An 18,973-nucleotide genomic window follows, 5' to 3' on the forward strand; every position below is an offset into this window, starting at 1 on the left:
AGGCTCTTGATTCCCCTGGATATAACGCTACAATGATATATGTGAGCTGTTGTAGAAAGCAATCCCTTCCCACTTGGCTGTTGATGCTCTGCAGAGATTATGTATTGTGTCCTAGTCAGCATAAAAATCTAGTAAAATAAATTCTAATTTATTCATGCCGACCAAAAGTGGCACCCTGCTTTCTCTAGGCCTCTCATTTATGCCAACAGTATTGTTTTTAATCAGGTTGTCAGATCCTGCTGAAGGTATCCCGGGAGAGTGAGCAGAACAGAGACAGCTAACCACTTCTATGAGGACACCGGTTCACTGTCTCTCAAGCCCCATCCGGTGAGACGGCAGGGTATTAGGAGGCTGATTCTACCTTGTTACCACAACTTTGGTCAGTCAGAACTCTTGGCTCCCCCCAAAACACTGCAAGAGCCATGGACTTTCTTTGAAAACACTGTAAGTCACTTTTCTTTTTCCTTAATAAACTCAAATCTTACCTTTGTTCTTTGGGTATAACAGGAGACACTTAGCCTGTAGTATGCCCCAGCTTTAATCCTTTTGTTGTTGTTTTTGCCAAATCAGTCCTCTTTGCCTTGAGTGTTGCCTCTGAATTTTGTTTACTTTGATAAAATCAATGGACTAGTTTTCTCATCGACAACTGAAGAAAAACAATGAACGAATATAGATCTTACAAAGGGAACATTACACAGAGTACATAAAATATTGTAAAGAGCTGAACTAAGACTCGTTCTTGAAAAAGAATTTCAGAAATTGGAAATAGAATGACATTTATTATAAAATAACTATAAAACATGACTCTGGTATGCTCTAATAATCATGATATCATGACGAATTTTATTTTTGCTGGGTAAGGCTAGAAACTAAATTCAGGGCTTTGTGTATGCTAAGCACACGCTCCACCTCTGAATTACACTGTTATTCTAACAGAGACAAAATAAAGATGTATTGTAAAGTCTAAAATTTGTAATTGATAGTAAAAATTTTTATGAGAAATTATGGCAAGAGTATGACTAAAGAATATATATCTGTATATATAGTGTGTATATATACACACCTATGTGTATATATGTATGTAATGGGAAATACATATATAGCTCTCCTAATGTATGGACTACCCCATCTCAAATCAAGCATATTTGAAAAATTATATCTATAATGAACTGATATGATACAGACTTTTCTCCCTATTATTATCCCCTAAGCAATGCTGTTTCCATAGCATTTATGTTGCCTTAGGTACTGCATAAATGCTATGGAAAGAGTTATGTATTGTGGGTATCATAAGTAACCTGGAGACGATTTAAAATGTTCAAGGGACAATGTGATTGCAATTGCTACATCATTTTATATAAGGGATTTGAGAACCTGCTGATCAGACTGGAGGGATGGCTCAGTGGTTAAGAGCACTGGTTACACTTCCAGAGGACCTGGGTTCGATTCCCAGCACCCATATGATGGCTCATAGCTGTTGTTAATCCCAAAGATGGGAGGAGAAATACTGCTGACCTACATCACCATGGCCAAACTGCTTAAAGCAAGCAATAGTTTTTTTCTTAAAAAACATAAACACAAAATGAGAACCTGCTGATCTGGATATCCAAGAGAGAGAGATTCTGGAACCAGTCCCCAAAGATATAAAAGGAAAACGATATATGTATGTGTGTAAGTATCTGTGGGTGTGAATGTGAGAGCGTGTGAGGACATGAGTGCCTGTGTGTAAGAGCATGTGTTAGTTGCAAGAGCTAAGTGAAGAACCTTGGACCCGTATGATAATTCAGTCCACCTCAATGGTTTTTTTTGTTGTTGTTGTTGTTGTTTTTGCTTTTGAGACAGGGTTTCTCTGTGTATCCCTGGCTTCCCTGTACCTAGCTTTGTAGGCCAATTTGGCCTCAGAGATTCACCCGCCTCTGCTTCCCACATGCTGGGATTAAAGGTGTGCAGTACCACTGCCCGGCTGTTTTTGTTTGTTTGCTTGTTTGTTTTGTTTTTTGATTGTATATTGGTCACATAAAATGAAGGGTTTCATAGTGACACGCAGTGCGCTTATTTGATCATATATACCCATTATTGTCTTGTGGTCCCCCTTTCTCTTTCCCTAGCTTCTTTCTCTCCCTTTAACACTTTCTACACCAATGTCCATTTTAAAGTCTGTTCTGTTTATGAGAGAAAATGTGGTGTAGGTTTCTGTAAGTCTGCCACATTTTGATGCTCTCCAGTTCCACCATTTTCCTACAAACGACATACATGATTTTGTTATTTTTCTTTGGGGTAGAGGTAGACACAAGATCTTGTTATGAGGTCTACATTGCTGTGTGAATGAAGTGGATGCAGTAAAGAAACCCAAATAGTACTCTTTGGCTAAATGGGAAAAGTTTATTCCAAACCACCAAGGCTTTCGTTGAGGAAAGCAGAGAGTCAGCAAAACAGAGAGAAGCCAGGGTGTGGGGTGTGGGTGTGGGGTATGGGTGTTGGGGTGTGGGTGTTGGGGTGTGGGGCATGGGTGTGGGCTGTGGGCGTGGGGTTTCAGGGCTTACTGGGAACAAGTACCTTGGAGGAGAGGAATCTGTAAGGTAGGAGGGAGGATTTTGAAGTGTGTATCTTGGATAGAGACTGAAGGAGCCTAGAAGCTAGCATAGAGCTTGAAATGCTCATAGGCACCACAGGCTTTTAAGTAAAGAGCCAGAGGTCCTTTTTGCCAGAGATGAGGAGAATTCTTCCTTTTAGCAGATAGGGACTATTTTTCCCATGCTGCTGAGTTGGGTACTGGCTTTTGTCTAAATGCCAGATGTTGGGAAAAGAGATTTCTTGGGACCAGACACCGTGGAGTTCACTATGTAGCGTGCTGCCCTTGAATTTTCAGAAATTCTTCTGCCTCAGCCGTTCTAGTGCCAGGATCACAAAGTTGTGCCTCCAAACCTGACTTTGTTGTTTATGGATGAGTATAACACCACTGTGGGTGCACATTCTGTTTATCCAATTATCTTTGATGGAATAAATGCTCTTTCGTAGGTAATGGAAATAATGCCATCAAGAAGTGTGAAAAACCTACTTTTCTCTTAATAGGGTTGTGATGTTCTCTTCAGGAGGCATTTTTTCTCTCTTTTATTGCCTTATATTTTGTCCTAACAATTAGGCCAAAATCAGACATTTTTGAGAAAAACCCCAATATTATTTTCAGAGCATATGAAATACAGTCTTTTGAGGTTGGGTCACATGTCCTGCTGGGTTGTGCTTGGCTTGTAGGGAATGCTGTCCTTATCAGGTCTTCTGCAATGGCATAGCAAGGAGACTCAGTTTTCAGGGTCTTTACAATAAACACACGATAGCTGAATTTCTCACTTCATAGGAACCATTGACACTTTTCTCTCCTTAGTCTTGAAAAATTACTTTTCTTTATTCCTATTGTTGGAGAGATTTTCAGGTTACGCGTCTCCCACCAGCATGTTTCCACTCGACTCTCTCTAAACATGTTTTTTTTTCTGTGCTTTTACTGGAGATTATTTTTAGAGACAAGATATGAAAGAAAGTGACAAATCTGAGCAGAGTCCAGCACATAGCAGGGTGTGAAGTGTTCTCAGTGTGGAGGCAGGGGCAGCTTCCAGGAAATTAGAGCAGACCTGGGGAGTGGGGCTAACCCCTGCTCTAATGTCAGCACCGAGACTGCTTGCGGGCACTGTAGTTATTGTGAAAGAAGCAAAATGAAAGAACAAAACCCTGTCAGAGGCAAACCTTCAGAGGGCAAAAGTTTAAAAAGGGATTTATTTTTAATGTTAAGCGAGAGGGTGGATGATGAGTAAAACTGAGAACAATGGTTCCGATATAAACCTCCAGGAAGCCCCAAAGTACTCTTTGTTTTGCTGCACCTTTGTATTTTCTGGGTCAGAAGCCAAGGGAACCTGGCTGATTCCTAAAAGGTGTTCTCTTAGCCCGAGGGGGAAGATCAATTAATGTGTGCAGAGAAAAGGTGAAGGGTAGATTAAAAAAGTTAAGTCTGATGAGCAACCTGGCTTCAATGGAGTTTATACGAGTGTACTGTACATACAGGGATACGTTTATGCATGTGTTTCTACAGTGATGCAACCTGGCTTTGATGGAGTTTATACGAGTGTACTGTACATACAAGGGTATGTTTATGCATGTGTTTCTACAGTGATGCCAGGAGCAAAATCACAGTTCAGTAGACACGCTGATAACAAGACGCTCACCTTGGTTTTTAATACAGACAACTAGTTCGAGGTTCATGATTTTCTAAGGCGTTGTGAATTTCATCTTTCTGTATAACCTGAAAGAATGTATTCCTTCTGGATCTTGGAAGTAGACAAGATCGCTGGGCAAAAGTTGGGAGCATGGGGGAGGGTGTTGGGTGGGGGGAAGGGGAGATGGGGAGAGAGAAGGGAGAAGGGGAGGATTGGGGAATGGGATGGTTGAGATAAAGGAAGGGTGGATATGGGAGCAGAGAAGATATTTTAGTTAAGGGAGCCATTTTAGGGTTGGCTAGAGTCTTGCCTCTAGAGGGGTTCCCAGGTGTTCACGGAGATGTCCCCAGCTAGGTCCTTGGGCAGCAGAGGAGAGGGTGCCTGAACTGGCCTTATCCCATAGCCACACTGATGAATATCTTGCATATCACCATAGAACCTTCATCCGCCAATGGATGGAGATAGAGACAGAGACTCACACTGGAGCACTGGACTAAGATCCCAAGGTGCAAATGAAGAGCAGAAGGAGGGAGAACATGAGCAAGAAAGTCAGGACCGCGAGGGGTGCGTCCACCCACGGAGACGGTGGGACTGATCTAATGGGAGCTCACCAAGGCCAGCTGGACTGGGACTGAACGAGCATGTGATGTGATCAGACTGGACTCTCTGAATGTGGCTGACAATGGGGCTGACTGAGAATCCAATGATAATAGCACTGTGTTTTGATTCTACTGCATGTACTGGCCTTTTGGGAGCCTAGTCTGTTTGGATGTTCACCTTTCTAGACATGGATGAAGGGAAAAGGACCTTGGACTTCCCACAGGGCAGGGCACCCTGACTTCTCTTAGGACTGGAAAGGGAGAGGGAGGGGGAGTGGAGGGAGTGGGAGGGAAATGGGAGGAGGGGAGGAGGTGGAAATTTTTAATAAATAAATAAATTTTAAAAAAAGGAATGTACTCATCTCTTACCTAAAAGGAAACCTACTCAGAGAAGCTGAAAGCTGTGCAGTGCCATTGTCAAATACCTCAATTTATTTTTATTGTACGCACATGAGTGTTTGCCTACATGTATGTATTTGTATTACATGACTGCCTGGTACCCTCAGAGGCCAGAAGAGAACATGGATACCCTGGAATTGGGGTGCATATTGCTATTTGAGTTCTGTTAATCAAATCTGGGTCCTCTGCAAGAGCAGAAAATGTTCTTAACTGCTGGTTCATCTTGCCAGCCCCTGCCAAAATATTTTATTTCCCACCTGGTGGTTATTACCTTTATTACAGAGCTCACTTTTTGACTGGAGAAAAAATAACCCAGAGGGCTGGTTAAGGAGTTTAGGTGAACAAGTTTGTTAGTTTGTACAAATGCACGCTGCATACCTGATATACATGCCGAGCACCACCTGAGGATTGGTGTCACAGTGGTGAGACAGATGGGTGCTGAGTTATAAATCTAAGCACACTGATCCTACACTTTGCTTTTCCTTTGAAGAAACTCATAAATTTGTTTTGCCTCCAAATCCCCAGCTCTAATACCAGAAACATGGAACCATGCGCCAGAGAATGCTTCGCCCTTGTTTCAGGATGATAGAACAGACCTTAGTTACGTACAAGGCGAGGTGCTGTGGTGCTGTGGCCTGTCTTTGGCAACCTCCTTAGGGAAGGGAGCAGAGGTGACTGACACAAGGCAGTCAAACCGAAACCCATCAGGGCATGCAGGGTGTGCAAGAGACAGGATTCTGGTGTTTTAACGACAATGTTGGGTCTCTGCAGTGTTTTTCCCTCAAGCCACAGTGAGGAAATGATGTCTTACTAGAGGAACCATCTAGAAGGGATGCTGTTTCTCTGGTGCTTCTGTTTGTTATGTGGGAAAGAAGAAGGGCAAGACAGGGTCAAACTGCAACTTTGAAAAAATTGGTTTCTGTGGCTTGGAAACTTCTTATAGTATGGGCCAGCCAAGTGGCTTTGAACTTGAGCTTGAGTTTCCCTGCTCTCTGTCTGAACAGTCATGGTGGTTAGGGAAGATCCAGCCTTGTTTGCAGCCTTCCTTCAGATGGGGAATTCCTCTGTAGCTTGATGCAGGCAGAAAGTAATGATATTCCTCAGGGATGTTCAACTTTTGACTTCTCTGGTCCACATTGGAGTAGGAAGAATTTTATTAAGGCATACATGAAATACACCAACACTATGGAAATGTTGATAAATATATACACATATATAAAGTGTTTATGATTTCTGTGACAAGAGATGATAAAACTTTCTCACAAAATAAGTGTTGGATACTCTGCTAGATGATTTGACTATAGGCCTCTGAGAAAGGCATGCTTCCTCTTTCTAGAATGCCTCCTGTTATACTTGGGACATTTCTTGTTGTGAAACTTGGTTTTACATTAACTTAATTTTGTCTGCACTGGCTTTTGGTGAGGAAAGTATCATCTTGAGATCCAAGAAGAACTCAATAAATTCATTGAGTATGTAATTCATAAGTCTGCAATGATACATAAAAGAAAAAAATTCATTTGAGGCAGCTCATATCAACTCCGACAGCATGTAATGTACATGAAAAGTGTATTTGATGCCTTTTGAGAGGAAACTACATTTCAAGGTAATCTAAAGCCCGGTGGGACAAGATCAAGCTCTGTTCTGCCAGAATGCCACCTAAAAAAGGAGAGCTGACTTAGTGCCTCAGGACCTTGTATTGGCTAATAGGAAGGCAGACCCAGGCAAGTACTAACAAATTGCTGGGACCTGGACATATAGTGCCAAAGTAACACAGCATGACATGAAACAGAATCATACAACAAGTGGACCAGGCTGCACACTCCCTAGTGCAATCGTGGAGCAGTACAATCTGTGCTGAGTATCACCTGTGATTCTGTTTCATTAAAGATGCGTGACTAGGGGATAATTTACCTGTAGGTGAAACACCTAGGAAATATAGGAAGAGAGAAACATACTGAAGCACACCACCAGTCAGCAAAGCAGGGCCTCCGTAGCTACTGGCCCAGTGATTGCAGTAAAGATATAGATACTGGAGTCTGGACTGAAGAATGAGAAGGAGGGCCTGGGGACATTTCAGTAGTAGAGAGTTTGCTCAGTATTTACAAAGCTCTGGGCTCAATCTCCACTGCTGAAGAAAAGAAAATGGAGTGGGTGAAGGAAGAAAGGAAAGAGAAGATAAAGAACAGACAAAACAGCAAGATGCAATGGTTTGGGGAATGGTTCCTAGTTTGGATAAAGAAGCTAGAAAGGACATTTGGAAGATATCTGGAGACTTTGAATGATATGTTGACTATCAGATGATGATTAAATATAATTATTAATTTTACAAGTGAAAGTTGTTTTGCTAAATAATAAAGAGACACACACAATGTCTCTAGGGTAATTTTTGCATACATCACATGGCTAGACATTACATGTGAAATGAACTGTGACATCCAAGCCACCTTGGGAATGAGCTGTGTACAAATGTTGTCAGGTATTAGCTGACAATATGAGTTTAAGTACTGAGCACAAAGTCTGTATGTGTTCTGAAGGTTGAAGTCTAAGGGTGAGTGCGAAACGAAAATGGCATAAAGTATTGAGTTCAAAATATCAACAAAGATGTTATTGCAGGAAGATAAACTAAAGGGGGTCACAGTGTGTGACTGCATTGTAATGCTGCCATCAGAACCCCATTTCCACCTATTACCAATGTGGGTGTATGGAAACAATTTTTCCGCTAGTGTTACTCCAAATCTTAATTGACTAGTATAAATGTGTCACCAAGAGGAAATGGTAAAACAAATCATATATCTATGTGAAGTACTGTAAGCCAGTAGCAGTTAAAGTTTGGGTTGAAGTTGTCTTTCGAGTTGCTATTCCGTAATGCAAAACCAAGTTCATGATAAAATGTTCAATGTGGGGCATACAACTCTGTCGTATCAAAGTCCCGATTTTATGTAAGGCAGGTATTTAACCTTGGGACTTTTTGAGGGTTGTTCACTGTAGCCCTAGGAGCATTGTTAGTTTTTAAAAATTAGAAAATACGAGTATGGGGAGACAGAAAACAAGGTGTTGGGCTGACGAGTGGGGTGACATTGTTTAACACGAAGCAGTAGGTTCTCTCACCACATTGGCACATGTGGTGAATTTTCTGACTCAATGGTAAGGACTTTGAAGTTTACTCATCTTCAAAGCTGAAAGTTGAAGAGTTGAAGCCCTTTTGCCCTTTTCAGATGACTAATCCCCTGAGAGCCTCCTTTTTTTTTTTTTTTTTTTTTTTTACCAAGTAAGGGACTTACAGTTGGCCTGAAAAGGTGACTTTATTCTCACTGGTGGGACTTGCAGAATGAAACCCGGTCCTCGGGCAGAGTGTCTGACTGTTTTCTGTGGCTTACCCAGCAGAGGCTTCTGTTTACATGCATACACACACACACACACACACACACACACACACACACACACACTCACACTCACACAATCACACACACAATCTCTCTCACACACATACAATCTCTCACACATATAAATACACAGTCACACAACACTCGCATACACTCACACATACAATCACACACAATCTCTCTCACACACACAATCTCACACACGTATAATTTCTCATACATATTCATACAGTCACATATACATTCACTCACAAACACACAATCACACACAACACTCACACACACTCACACACACAATCACACACATAGTCATATACAATCTGTCTCACACACAACTTCACACACATACAATCTCTCATACACACACACACTGACCATTGCTTATAAAGAAAAGACACACACACACATCAAGCTAGAGAATATGAGGGACTAGAAGGGAGATGGGATAAAAGGGACTTTTCTTACTCTGTATATTCTTGTATTGGGGGATTCTTTTTACAATAGTATGTATTCATTTAGTCCCTATGTAAAAAAAAAAAAAGAAAAGCAGGAAGAAATCCATCCACCACTGGTAGAAATATAAAAATGATCGTTATCTAAAAACAGCAGTTTTTCAAAAAGTTAAAAAAGGTCATTGTAGGTCCCACTTTCTCCATTGCTTTTTTACCCAAGAAAGAAACACATGTCCACACAAAGACCTGAACAGAATGCCAAATATATAGTGAGATCTGTCTCAAAAACAAAACATAAATGGTAAAAAATGAATACATAAAAAGAAGTCAGACAACAAAAGAATAAACACTATATATATCAATTAATAGAAACTGAGCTATGATAGAAAGAAATCAATGATTGAACAGACACAGAAGTCCAGAGAGGTTGGAGCACAGCGAGAATGATACATATTTAATATAGAAAAATTTGAATAATATGAGGATGGATGAAAATAAAAGACTACTTACTTCCTTGAAAAGGCAGTTGCTAACAGTCCCTGTAAATGTCCCTATTCAGAATTTCCCCTGGGAACCTGTTGTGTTAGTCTGTCTATCTGCTGTTCCTGAAGAATCACCCCGAGGGACGGGAATTAAATGAGATTTGAAGGTTAGTATTGCTCGGATGGCTTTAGAAGACTTTGCTGAAGATAAGTGCCAACCCTTAAGAGTGGCACTGTCCGCGTGCCCTGGAGATCTGTGGCGATGAGGCTCAGGAGGAGCAGTTTTTTCTCAAGTGGATTTTCCCCAGCTTTCTGTTGAAGTTCAGGGCTGCACAAGTGAAACTTGCTGGAAACCACTATCTTCACAGCGTGGTGGTGGCAAACCATAAATCATTCTGGCTCCCGAGAAGGTGGGACAGTCTTAGAAGCATCTGAATTAGCAGCCAAGTTCCGATTCTCACACTTACCAGAAATGTTTTGTCACACACACACACGCACACACACACACACACACACACACAGAGAGAGAGAGAGAGATGGAGGCAGAGACAAAGACAGAGACAGAGACAGAGGTGGGGAGAACGTTTGTTCATTAATAAGGAGAAAGATGAATAAGAATATATAACTATATGCATAGATTCAGAAAAGTTCCAAATACAGCTTTACTTAAATGGTAGCATTCCCTTTTATAGCTAAACAAAGGAGCAACTTGCCCAAACCCCTAACCCCTCTCTGTTTAGGAGGGCTACCTTGAGGGAGACCTCATTCCCACGCATCCGGCTGTCTTGCTGATCAGCATGGTTGTGGTCCAGCATCATGGGCATTGTCTGGAAGCTTATGGGAAGGGAGACTCAGATTCCACCCAACACTGGTCAACTCAGAACACGGTGTTTTGTTTTGTTTGTTTGTTTTTTCAAGACAGGGTTTTGTTGTGTAGCCCTGGTAGTTTTGGAACTCACTCTGTAGACCAGGCTGACCTCGAACTTAGAGAGATCCACCTACCTCTGCCTCTCAACTGCTGGGCTTAAGGGCATGTGCTACCTACATGCCTGGCTAGAATTTGTATTTTAATAAGATCCTCCTATTAAAGTCTGATCAGGAGACCAGAGCAAAGAGACACAGCCACTGAGAAGAGACAAATGGCTCAGGCTAGCAGGCCATGTGTCAGAGAGCTAAATAAAGTGTAGGAAGAGGGATAAGCAGGAAGTGGGGACTGGACACAGAGGCCACTGTTGGTGGGCAATGCTGACACTACTTAGAATGGAGGATATTGGCCAAACCGTCCTGCGGTTCACCAGGCCTCCAGGTGTCTCTTACAGCACATTTGCCCTGGGAAGCTCTTGCTCAATAATGTGACATGCATATTGTCATTATCTGTCTCGTTGGGGATTCTTCACCTTTCTTAAGAATAGGCTATGGAGGAAGCAGTGTCTGGCATACTATATCCAAAGGGTCTCTTGGTCCTTGTTTTCGTACTCTTTTGTTCCTCTTAGAAAATGCCGCCAGTGTCTCAGTGAAGTAAGTAGTTGTATGCTATCTTGGGCTTCCAAGTTTTGCCTGGGCTATGACCCAGCTCCCACTGGACATTTAATAGAAATGTCGCTTGTGTTGAGTTGGAAATTGCCTAATCTTTGATAAACACTTCTATTGGGGGAAGGTGCCAGGAATCAGTGTGAGTAAAGTCTGGGGAAAGCATGGCAGAGAATATAAAGTTTCTCTCACTTGGGAGCCTCAAAGTCTCCATCTTACTGAAATAAAAGTCTATCCCAGAGAAAAGTGATCACCCTGAGGTCAGGGAGAACTCGAGGTGACATTTATGTCATCACATAACCAGTGGTTGAGGCCATTTGGTTCTTCTCAACTCATTGAGAGTATGGCTATGGTTATGCCAACAATTCTCCAGTCCTTCTGTCTTTGGCTTTCCTCCAAATCTCCCTGTCATTGTGTCAAGCAGCAGTGAGGTGCATGAATTAGGAAGCTAGAAAAACATATACTCACAAGGCCACATGGAAGGTGTGTGGTTTGGGGTCAGGAAGCCAAGTTCCTGGCTGTCAGGTGACACCCACAGTCCAGGCCCCACCATCAAGTCAGGTGTCTCTGCGTTTCATCAGCTCTAAAATTATGAGTTGACAGTCAGGTGGCACGGAAGTTTGGAAAGTAAGCTATCAGCAAATCATCCAGGCCTGCTTGGATGTGGTTTAGACATCCTGAAAGTCAGCATGTGGAAATCACAACACCAGGATGAGTTATGGTCTCTGTCATGTGCATGTTTATGTGTGTGTGTGTGTGCCTATGGTTGGGTGCAGAGAACTGATCTTTGTTCTTAAGTATCAGGACAGATTAACATAAAAACAGATTAACAAATGGGATGGTTTTTTATAACAACTTTCTAAAGAACAACATCTACTTAGTATTTAAAACAAATTTCAGATTTTGTGATGCTGCCGAACAGATAGAAAACTTATTGGAATCTTAAAATGCTCAGTGTCATTGTGTTGAACATCCCATACTGCACACACAGTTTTGCCAACTTATTTCTCAGGATACTCTCACAGTAAAATATCAATGATTGCAAAGCCAAACTCTTCCTTACTGCCTCTCACCACCACCCTGACTTCTTCCTAGAGGTGAGCATTGTAGTCATTTGGTCTGAAGCCTTCTCAAAGCATTTTGTGTACCATTATAAACAAATAAATTACTGTGGTTTGTATTAATGTTTTGTATTAATTCTTGACAAAGTCTAGAATCACCTGGGAGATGGCTCTCCAAACACACCTGTATGCTGCTAATTGATGTGGGAAGACCTGTCTGAATGGCGGGTGGGATCGTTCCCTGGACTGTATAAATGGAAAAAGTGATCTGCTCATTAGCATAACGTGTTCATTCATTCATTGCTGTCTCCTGGTCATAGTGAATTTGATGTGACCATGTGTTTCAAGTTTTTGCCACCTTTATATTCCCACCATGATGGACTTCATTTTGAACTGTGAGCCAGAAAAAGTACTTTCTCTTTAAGTGGACTTTGTCAGGGTATTTGATTATAGCAAGAGGAAAAGAAACCCCAACAAATATATTCCCGGACAGGTTGATTTTGCTATTGAGAATGCCAGTATATTGAGCATATGATAGACAAGTTGTTTTGATCATTCAAAACCATAGGGATCTTTCCATGCTTGTATAAGTTGAAAAACATCATCCTGGTCCTGCTGCATGGCATTTTATGGAACTAATGTACTATGATTTATGTAATCCTCTCCTGGTGATTATCCATTATCAGCAACATGTAGGTTGCTGTCATACATGTGACGTTGTTGGAATTCTGTGAGCCAAGGAGAGACAACTGTACATTTTAGCAGATGTTGTCATAGTCCTTTCTAATATGGCAGGGCTAATTTTCACATTCTTAGGGGTTGGTGAGCATACTTGATTTCTCACCACCAATATTTACTGCTAAACTCAAAACAAGTTACCTATGTGAAAGATGAAAATACTATCCTTGTTGAACACATATTTCTGCTTTCATGATTACTACTTCTGTGTGTGTGGGGGATGAACATGGATGTGTGTGTGTGTGTGTGTGTGTGTGTATGTGTGTGTGTGTGTGCGTGCACATGCTTGCATGCACGCAGTTGAACACATATATGTGTTTGTGTGGATATGGAAGCCAGAAATTGACCTTAATCACCCTTCACTTTATATATTGTGGCAGGGTCCCTCATTTGAACACAGAACTTACTGATTCAGCTAGCCAGCTAGCCAGCTTGCCCTGGGATCACCTGTCTCTGACTCCTGAGTGCTGAGTTTATAGGAGAGCCACCACACCTCTGTCATTTATATGGGTGCTAAGGGTTTGATCTCAGGTTCACACGCATATAAAGTGGTTTACTCACTAATCCCCCAGACCCACAATTATTACTTTTCAGATATTTTTCTTTTCTTGTTCAAAAACTTTTCATATTTTTTTTCACATTTTAAAATTTAGATATTCTTCTGTTTTTGGTTGGTGGGAACTGAGTTTCTTTTCTCTTAGACATTGCAAAAAGCAGGCAGGGGCCTACAGAACTAGAAAGTCACAAAAACGTCGCTCACATAGAAGGATAAAAAGAAGCTGTGGTGTGTGTTTGTGCATAATTTATTTCCACAGCGTGACTTTAACACCCACACACCTTTTAGCAAGTGGAATGAAGCCCCCAAGACTGTAGGGGCAAAGATGAAAGAGAGAAGTCAGTAAGTCTACCACATGCTTGTACCAGGGCCAGGCTCCTGACTCCGAGAGCCGCCCTCCTGTCCTTCTCAAAGCTTCATTTCAGTCTAACAGGCACACTCCCATAGGAATCTTTCCGTATCTAGAGCTTGGAAATTAGGCTAGTGTTTGTTTGTTTCCCATCTAAGGAAATGATGTAAGCCCATGACCCCCGTCTGGAGTTATCTGAGGGGCTCATCATGCTCCGGTACAGAGCAGAAAAGCAGCCAGGTGGTAGCGGGGGGCCCAGGGCCAGGATGAACCATGCTAAACCACAGCACAACTTATCTGAGCATCACATCTCTCAGGGAGAAGATGAAGGCTGGGGGCTTGAGAGAACTGTGGCATGGTGCTGAGGGGCCAAGGAGGAAGGATAACTCTGACAGAAGAGTCACTATTTTGGTGGTAGTTCTGATATGTTGGCAGGGCCCTTAAGTTAAGAGGGATATAAGATGGATAAAACAGATCTACGTGTGACATAGCCAATAAAATTCTGTTTTATATGGTTTCCGGGACTGGCTGAAGCAGGCTCCAGCTAGCCTAGGAAAGAGCTCTGGCTTAGGTGGTAGCTGCACCTTCATGGAAGCAGCTAGCAGGCACAGCCTATCCCTGAGGAAAGCCAGGGATGGGATGTGTACCATACCCACTTGGTGATACCACAGGACAGACATGCAGGCATCACTTTTCTGCAGGGTTGCGAAAGCCTCGGCCACCAGTGTCTGACTGGGGTAGTCTGAGGCATCACAGTTCTGGCGAGTTTCTGGGTGATGTTTCTTTGGTCACTGCTTTCCCAGGGAACAGGCTTTGAGGACTGTTGAGTGGGTGATAACTTGCCTGAGAAACGTTTAATTTGGGAGAAAAAAAAAGATGGTGGGATCTTGTGAAGGCAACCGTGGCCATGGTCTCTTCTCTTCTGCTGTTGAGAGAGGGGAAATAGATTCAGAACAAATCCTTTGGCATCTACATTTGCAGATGAGATGGGGAGCTGAGTCTGTACTGCTCTAAAAGCAAGGAAGGCTGACATAAAGCTGGGATGCCCTTGAAAGTCCACCCTCACCTAAGCTGAGGGCCCGCTGAGGAAAAGCAAGCAGTGTGAAGCGTCTGCGGGCCATGCCTTATATTCTTTACATCAGAAAGCTTTGGGTCATTCCTAGATAATTTTGAGATGGAATCACATTCTATTTCCCAGGCTTACCCTGAACTCCAGGACTCGGGTGATCCTTCCTTTTTTTCCCCCCTTGGTTTGTTTGTTTGTTTGTTTGTTTGACACAGGAATTCTTTGTGTAACAGTCCTGGCTGTCCTGGAACTCACTTTATAGACCAGGCTGGCCTCGAACTCACTAAGATCCACCTGCCTTTGCCTCCTGAGTGCTGGGATTAAAGGCGTGTGCCACCACCACCTGCCGTGATCCTTGTACTTCAGCCTACCAAGTACACCCCTCCAAGCCACCACTCAGTTTTAGACAGTTTCCAGTTACTTAACAAATGAGGAGCTCATTCCTATTCTAGCCCCACTTCTCATCTTTACAATGTAGCTTTATTTTTATCAATACTAATAGATAGTTTATAGTGACTGTAAAGTCGTTTACTGCAGAGCCATGTAGCAGGCAATCACAACAATTCATTACTTTACAGTCTTTTGTTTTTCCTGGTGTTTCTAATTGTTTTTTTTCCTTCTGCAATGTCTTATTTCCTAAAGTATCATTTCTGGGACTCAGAAAGACGAGTCAGCCCTTAAGAACGCTGGTTGCTCTTCCAGAGCTCCAGGGTTCAATTCCCATCACCCAAATGGCAGCTCACAATCATCTGTAACTCTAGTTCTAGGGAATAGATGTATGTCTCTCTGGTCTCTGTGGGCAGCAGGCACTCAGGTGGTGTGTGGATGGATACACATGTACACAAAACACTCATACACATGAAATAAAACCAGATAATTCTTTCTTCATTTATTTTTTTAAATCTTCTTCTAAAAATACCATTTCTCAGGCAGGAGAGATGGCTCAGCAATTAAGAGCATCGACAGCTCTTCAGAGGTCCTGAGTTCAATTTCCAGCAACCACATGGTGGCTCACAAGCATCTATAATGGGATCTAATGGCCTATTCTGTAATGTAAGCATTCATACAGACAGAGCACTCATACATAAAAAAGTCATTTCTAAAAAAATAATAAAAATACCATTTCTCCCTATCCCTCTAAAGCTCACTGTAACAGGCATCCATGAGGTCCTCTTTCCTTTGGAAGGAATTTCTTTTACATTGTCCCCTAAATTTTCCAATCAATCAAAACATATAAGCAAACAAAAAGTCCTTACGTCTATATCTCTCTTTTTAAAAATGTATTTTCATTTTTTAATTATTTTTGCTGCATGCGTGTATACGTACCACGTGTGTGCTTGTTGGATTTCCTGTAACTGGGGTCATGGATGGTTGTGAGCCAACATGTTAGTGCTGGGAATCAAACTTCAGTCCTCTGCAAGAGCTCTTGACCACAGAGCCATCTCTCCAGTCATTCCTTATCCCCTACATTCCTGTTTTAGAAGTCATACTTTTTGAAGGATTTAAAACCCTTTGGAGTTATCGGGGGTGAAAGTCTGAACAGTTTAAAACCTTACACTGTTATCCTGTGTGACTTCCAACCAGTCCTTTCCTGGATATATGCTGATCCTACAGTTGGGTGTGCAGGAGCTTTTTATTACCAAAATGTGTCTTTTATAACAACTTAATCCTAGGAGATGCCCTTTCCTGGCCTTTCTTGTCATGGTGCTTCCTTCCCATACTTCGATTCTGAGAATAAGTGTCACCTCCTGAGAGAGGCTGTCCCCGTTCTTCATCTGAAGCAGCTCTATTCCATTTCCTCCCCACCACTCCTCCAGCTAATATTCTACACTAAGGTCATTAACGGCTCCAACTGGCAGCCTCCTTATTGTTAGAATATAACTTGAACAAACTCTGCCAGACCTTGACTAGGGCCCTAGATTGAAATTCCAGCCCCTTACCCATCTCTGCCAAACATAGTCACCCAAAGTGACCCATGTTCTGACAGCTGGGACAAGGCCGTTTCTAAAGACAAAATAGCCTTTTCTGGACAAAACAACTCCAGGAGGGAGAAACTGCAGACTTGCATGTATCCCCAGCAGGTGCATTCCTCAAACCGCCTCTCTAAACCCTGAGTATCCTCTTCCCCTTCAGCAGACACCCTTACCTCTGCTGTGTCTGCTTCTCCCTGTTTGAAATAAACAGACCCTTCTGCTGAAGTCATTCCCTCCTGCTTTCTGTCTCTGTAAGCAGACTCAGACATCTAACATCATGTTGCCACACAGATCTAACGCTTATATTCAAACTCTTTACAGTTTTCCTCTTGAGAGGTTGTCATTTCCATACCCTTGAGTCTGGACTAATCTTGTGACTTGAAGTTTGTATTTCTACCCCCTCCAGAACCTACGTATCACTATGTGTACAAGCCAGGCTAGCAAGCTGGCGGATAAGAGACAGGCTAACCCAGAGTGAAGGCTGTCTTGAACAGCTGTCATTAGTCAGCTTTGTAGCTGACCATAAACACCTGGGATAGCAAGACAAATGAGCCACCTTGCTTAGGTTTCAGTCATGTATAGGATTGTGAATGAAATGAGTATCATTTTAAACGAGTTGTTTTGTTTTTGGAGTAGTTTGTTATGCAGCAAGAACTGACTGATATATCCTGCTTCCTTCTTTTCAAGCCCTTATCACCAGGCTTTATTGCTTATTATCCCCTTTTTCTATCACCCCTTTGAATGTGAGCTGTATTAGGATACGCTCTTGTCTCTTTAGCTCCTATATGCTCAGAATTTACAATATAGACTAGGCATAACAATTTCTCAACGAGTTTTGGGTAAATTAACTTACCTCTTCTGGTGTGTGTGTGTGTGTGTGTGTGTGTGTGTGTGTGTGTGTGTGTGTGGTGAGAGCAGCTAAAATACTCTCAGTAATTCTGAGGCATTGTCATCAGCTATGGCCACCAGGCAGTGTGAGGAGTGAAAGATTGGGGTCTGAGATTCTGCATGTTGTCACCTGCCAGGAAGAAGCTTTTGGTACTGTGGGCTTAGCAGCCGTGGGACCGAGAGAGCATGTCCCAGCAGAAGCCGCGGGGCCTGCAGTCCCCCACCAAGAAGCTCCACTTTGGTTTTCTTTGCAGGCCCGGAGGTCTTTATGTGGCTACTTTGATGTGGCCATTTTGAAACTGAGGACATTTTGACAAAGCTGTTTTGATGCTATGGAAAGTTTCTGACTTAAAAAACACTAACCATTGAACTTTTACCTTTTGAACAAACGATCACGCATCACACAGCACAAGGTTGGGCAGAGCTACAGATGCTGGTTCAGAGGGCATGAGGTCCTTGTGCTCACGGACAACACTCGGGAAACCAAGAATGTTAAACAAAGAGGCTTGTCTGTTCATAGGAAGGAGATGTTTACCTGTTCTCCATCAGGAAAGATGGGAATGGATATAGTTTATAACCTCTTGATCTTTGCGATCTGCAGGGCCAGGTCCCACCCCAATTCCCCTGACTATTATGGTTATTTATCCCAGACTCTTCCTCCATAGATTTTGAGCTTTGATTCTCAGGCAATAAAATGCAACCTTGTGGGAGCTGTCACTTGTACTTTATAAAAGCCTAGGTAATTTCTGTGTTATCTGTAGGGCCTGACTCCCACAGGCTGTTGTGCTTACTCAGTCTTTCTCCCTAGACTCTGACTTTGAGCATTGTTTCTGAGTCAACAGAACCCTTATGGAAGAGGCCATATGTACTTTGTAAAGGGTTTCAATGTGAACATGCTCTGTATACATGGGATTAAATCAATTACATCAGGAAACTCCCCCCACCCAATTGTACTGTGCTTATATATGGCTAAAATTAACTGCTCAGGGTCAGAGTCTAGATGTTTGAATCAACACCAGCAAATTAAGTCACATTGAACTGTATTTCCTTCATGCCTCAATGCAGCCTGATGTCAAAGCTTCCTACAGGTTGGCACCATGGAAAAGCGGTTGAGGTTGTGAGGCAAGAAGGGGTATCTAGTTTTTATTTATAGAGAGTAAACATGTTTCTTTCTTTCTTTTTTTTTTTTTTTGTTTTGTTTTTCGAGACAGGGTTTTTCTGTGGTTTTGGAGCCTGTCCTGGAACTAGCTCTTGTAGACCAGGCTGGACTCGAACTCCCAGAGATCTGCCTG

General features: G+C 42.3%; 1 protein-coding gene across 1 annotated transcript in view; it reads left to right on the top strand.

The window, feature by feature from the left end:
• The window catches only part of LOC102000687 (uncharacterized protein C8orf59 homolog), a 42,890-nt gene that overhangs the window by 22,712 nt on the left and 1,205 nt on the right, over positions 1-18,973 (top strand). The gene's annotated exons all lie outside the window — the stretch shown is intronic.

Source organism: Microtus ochrogaster, chromosome 5, assembly GCF_000317375.1.
Source record: "Microtus ochrogaster isolate Prairie Vole_2 chromosome 5, MicOch1.0, whole genome shotgun sequence".
NCBI classification, from domain to species: Eukaryota; Metazoa; Chordata; class Mammalia; order Rodentia; family Cricetidae; genus Microtus; species Microtus ochrogaster.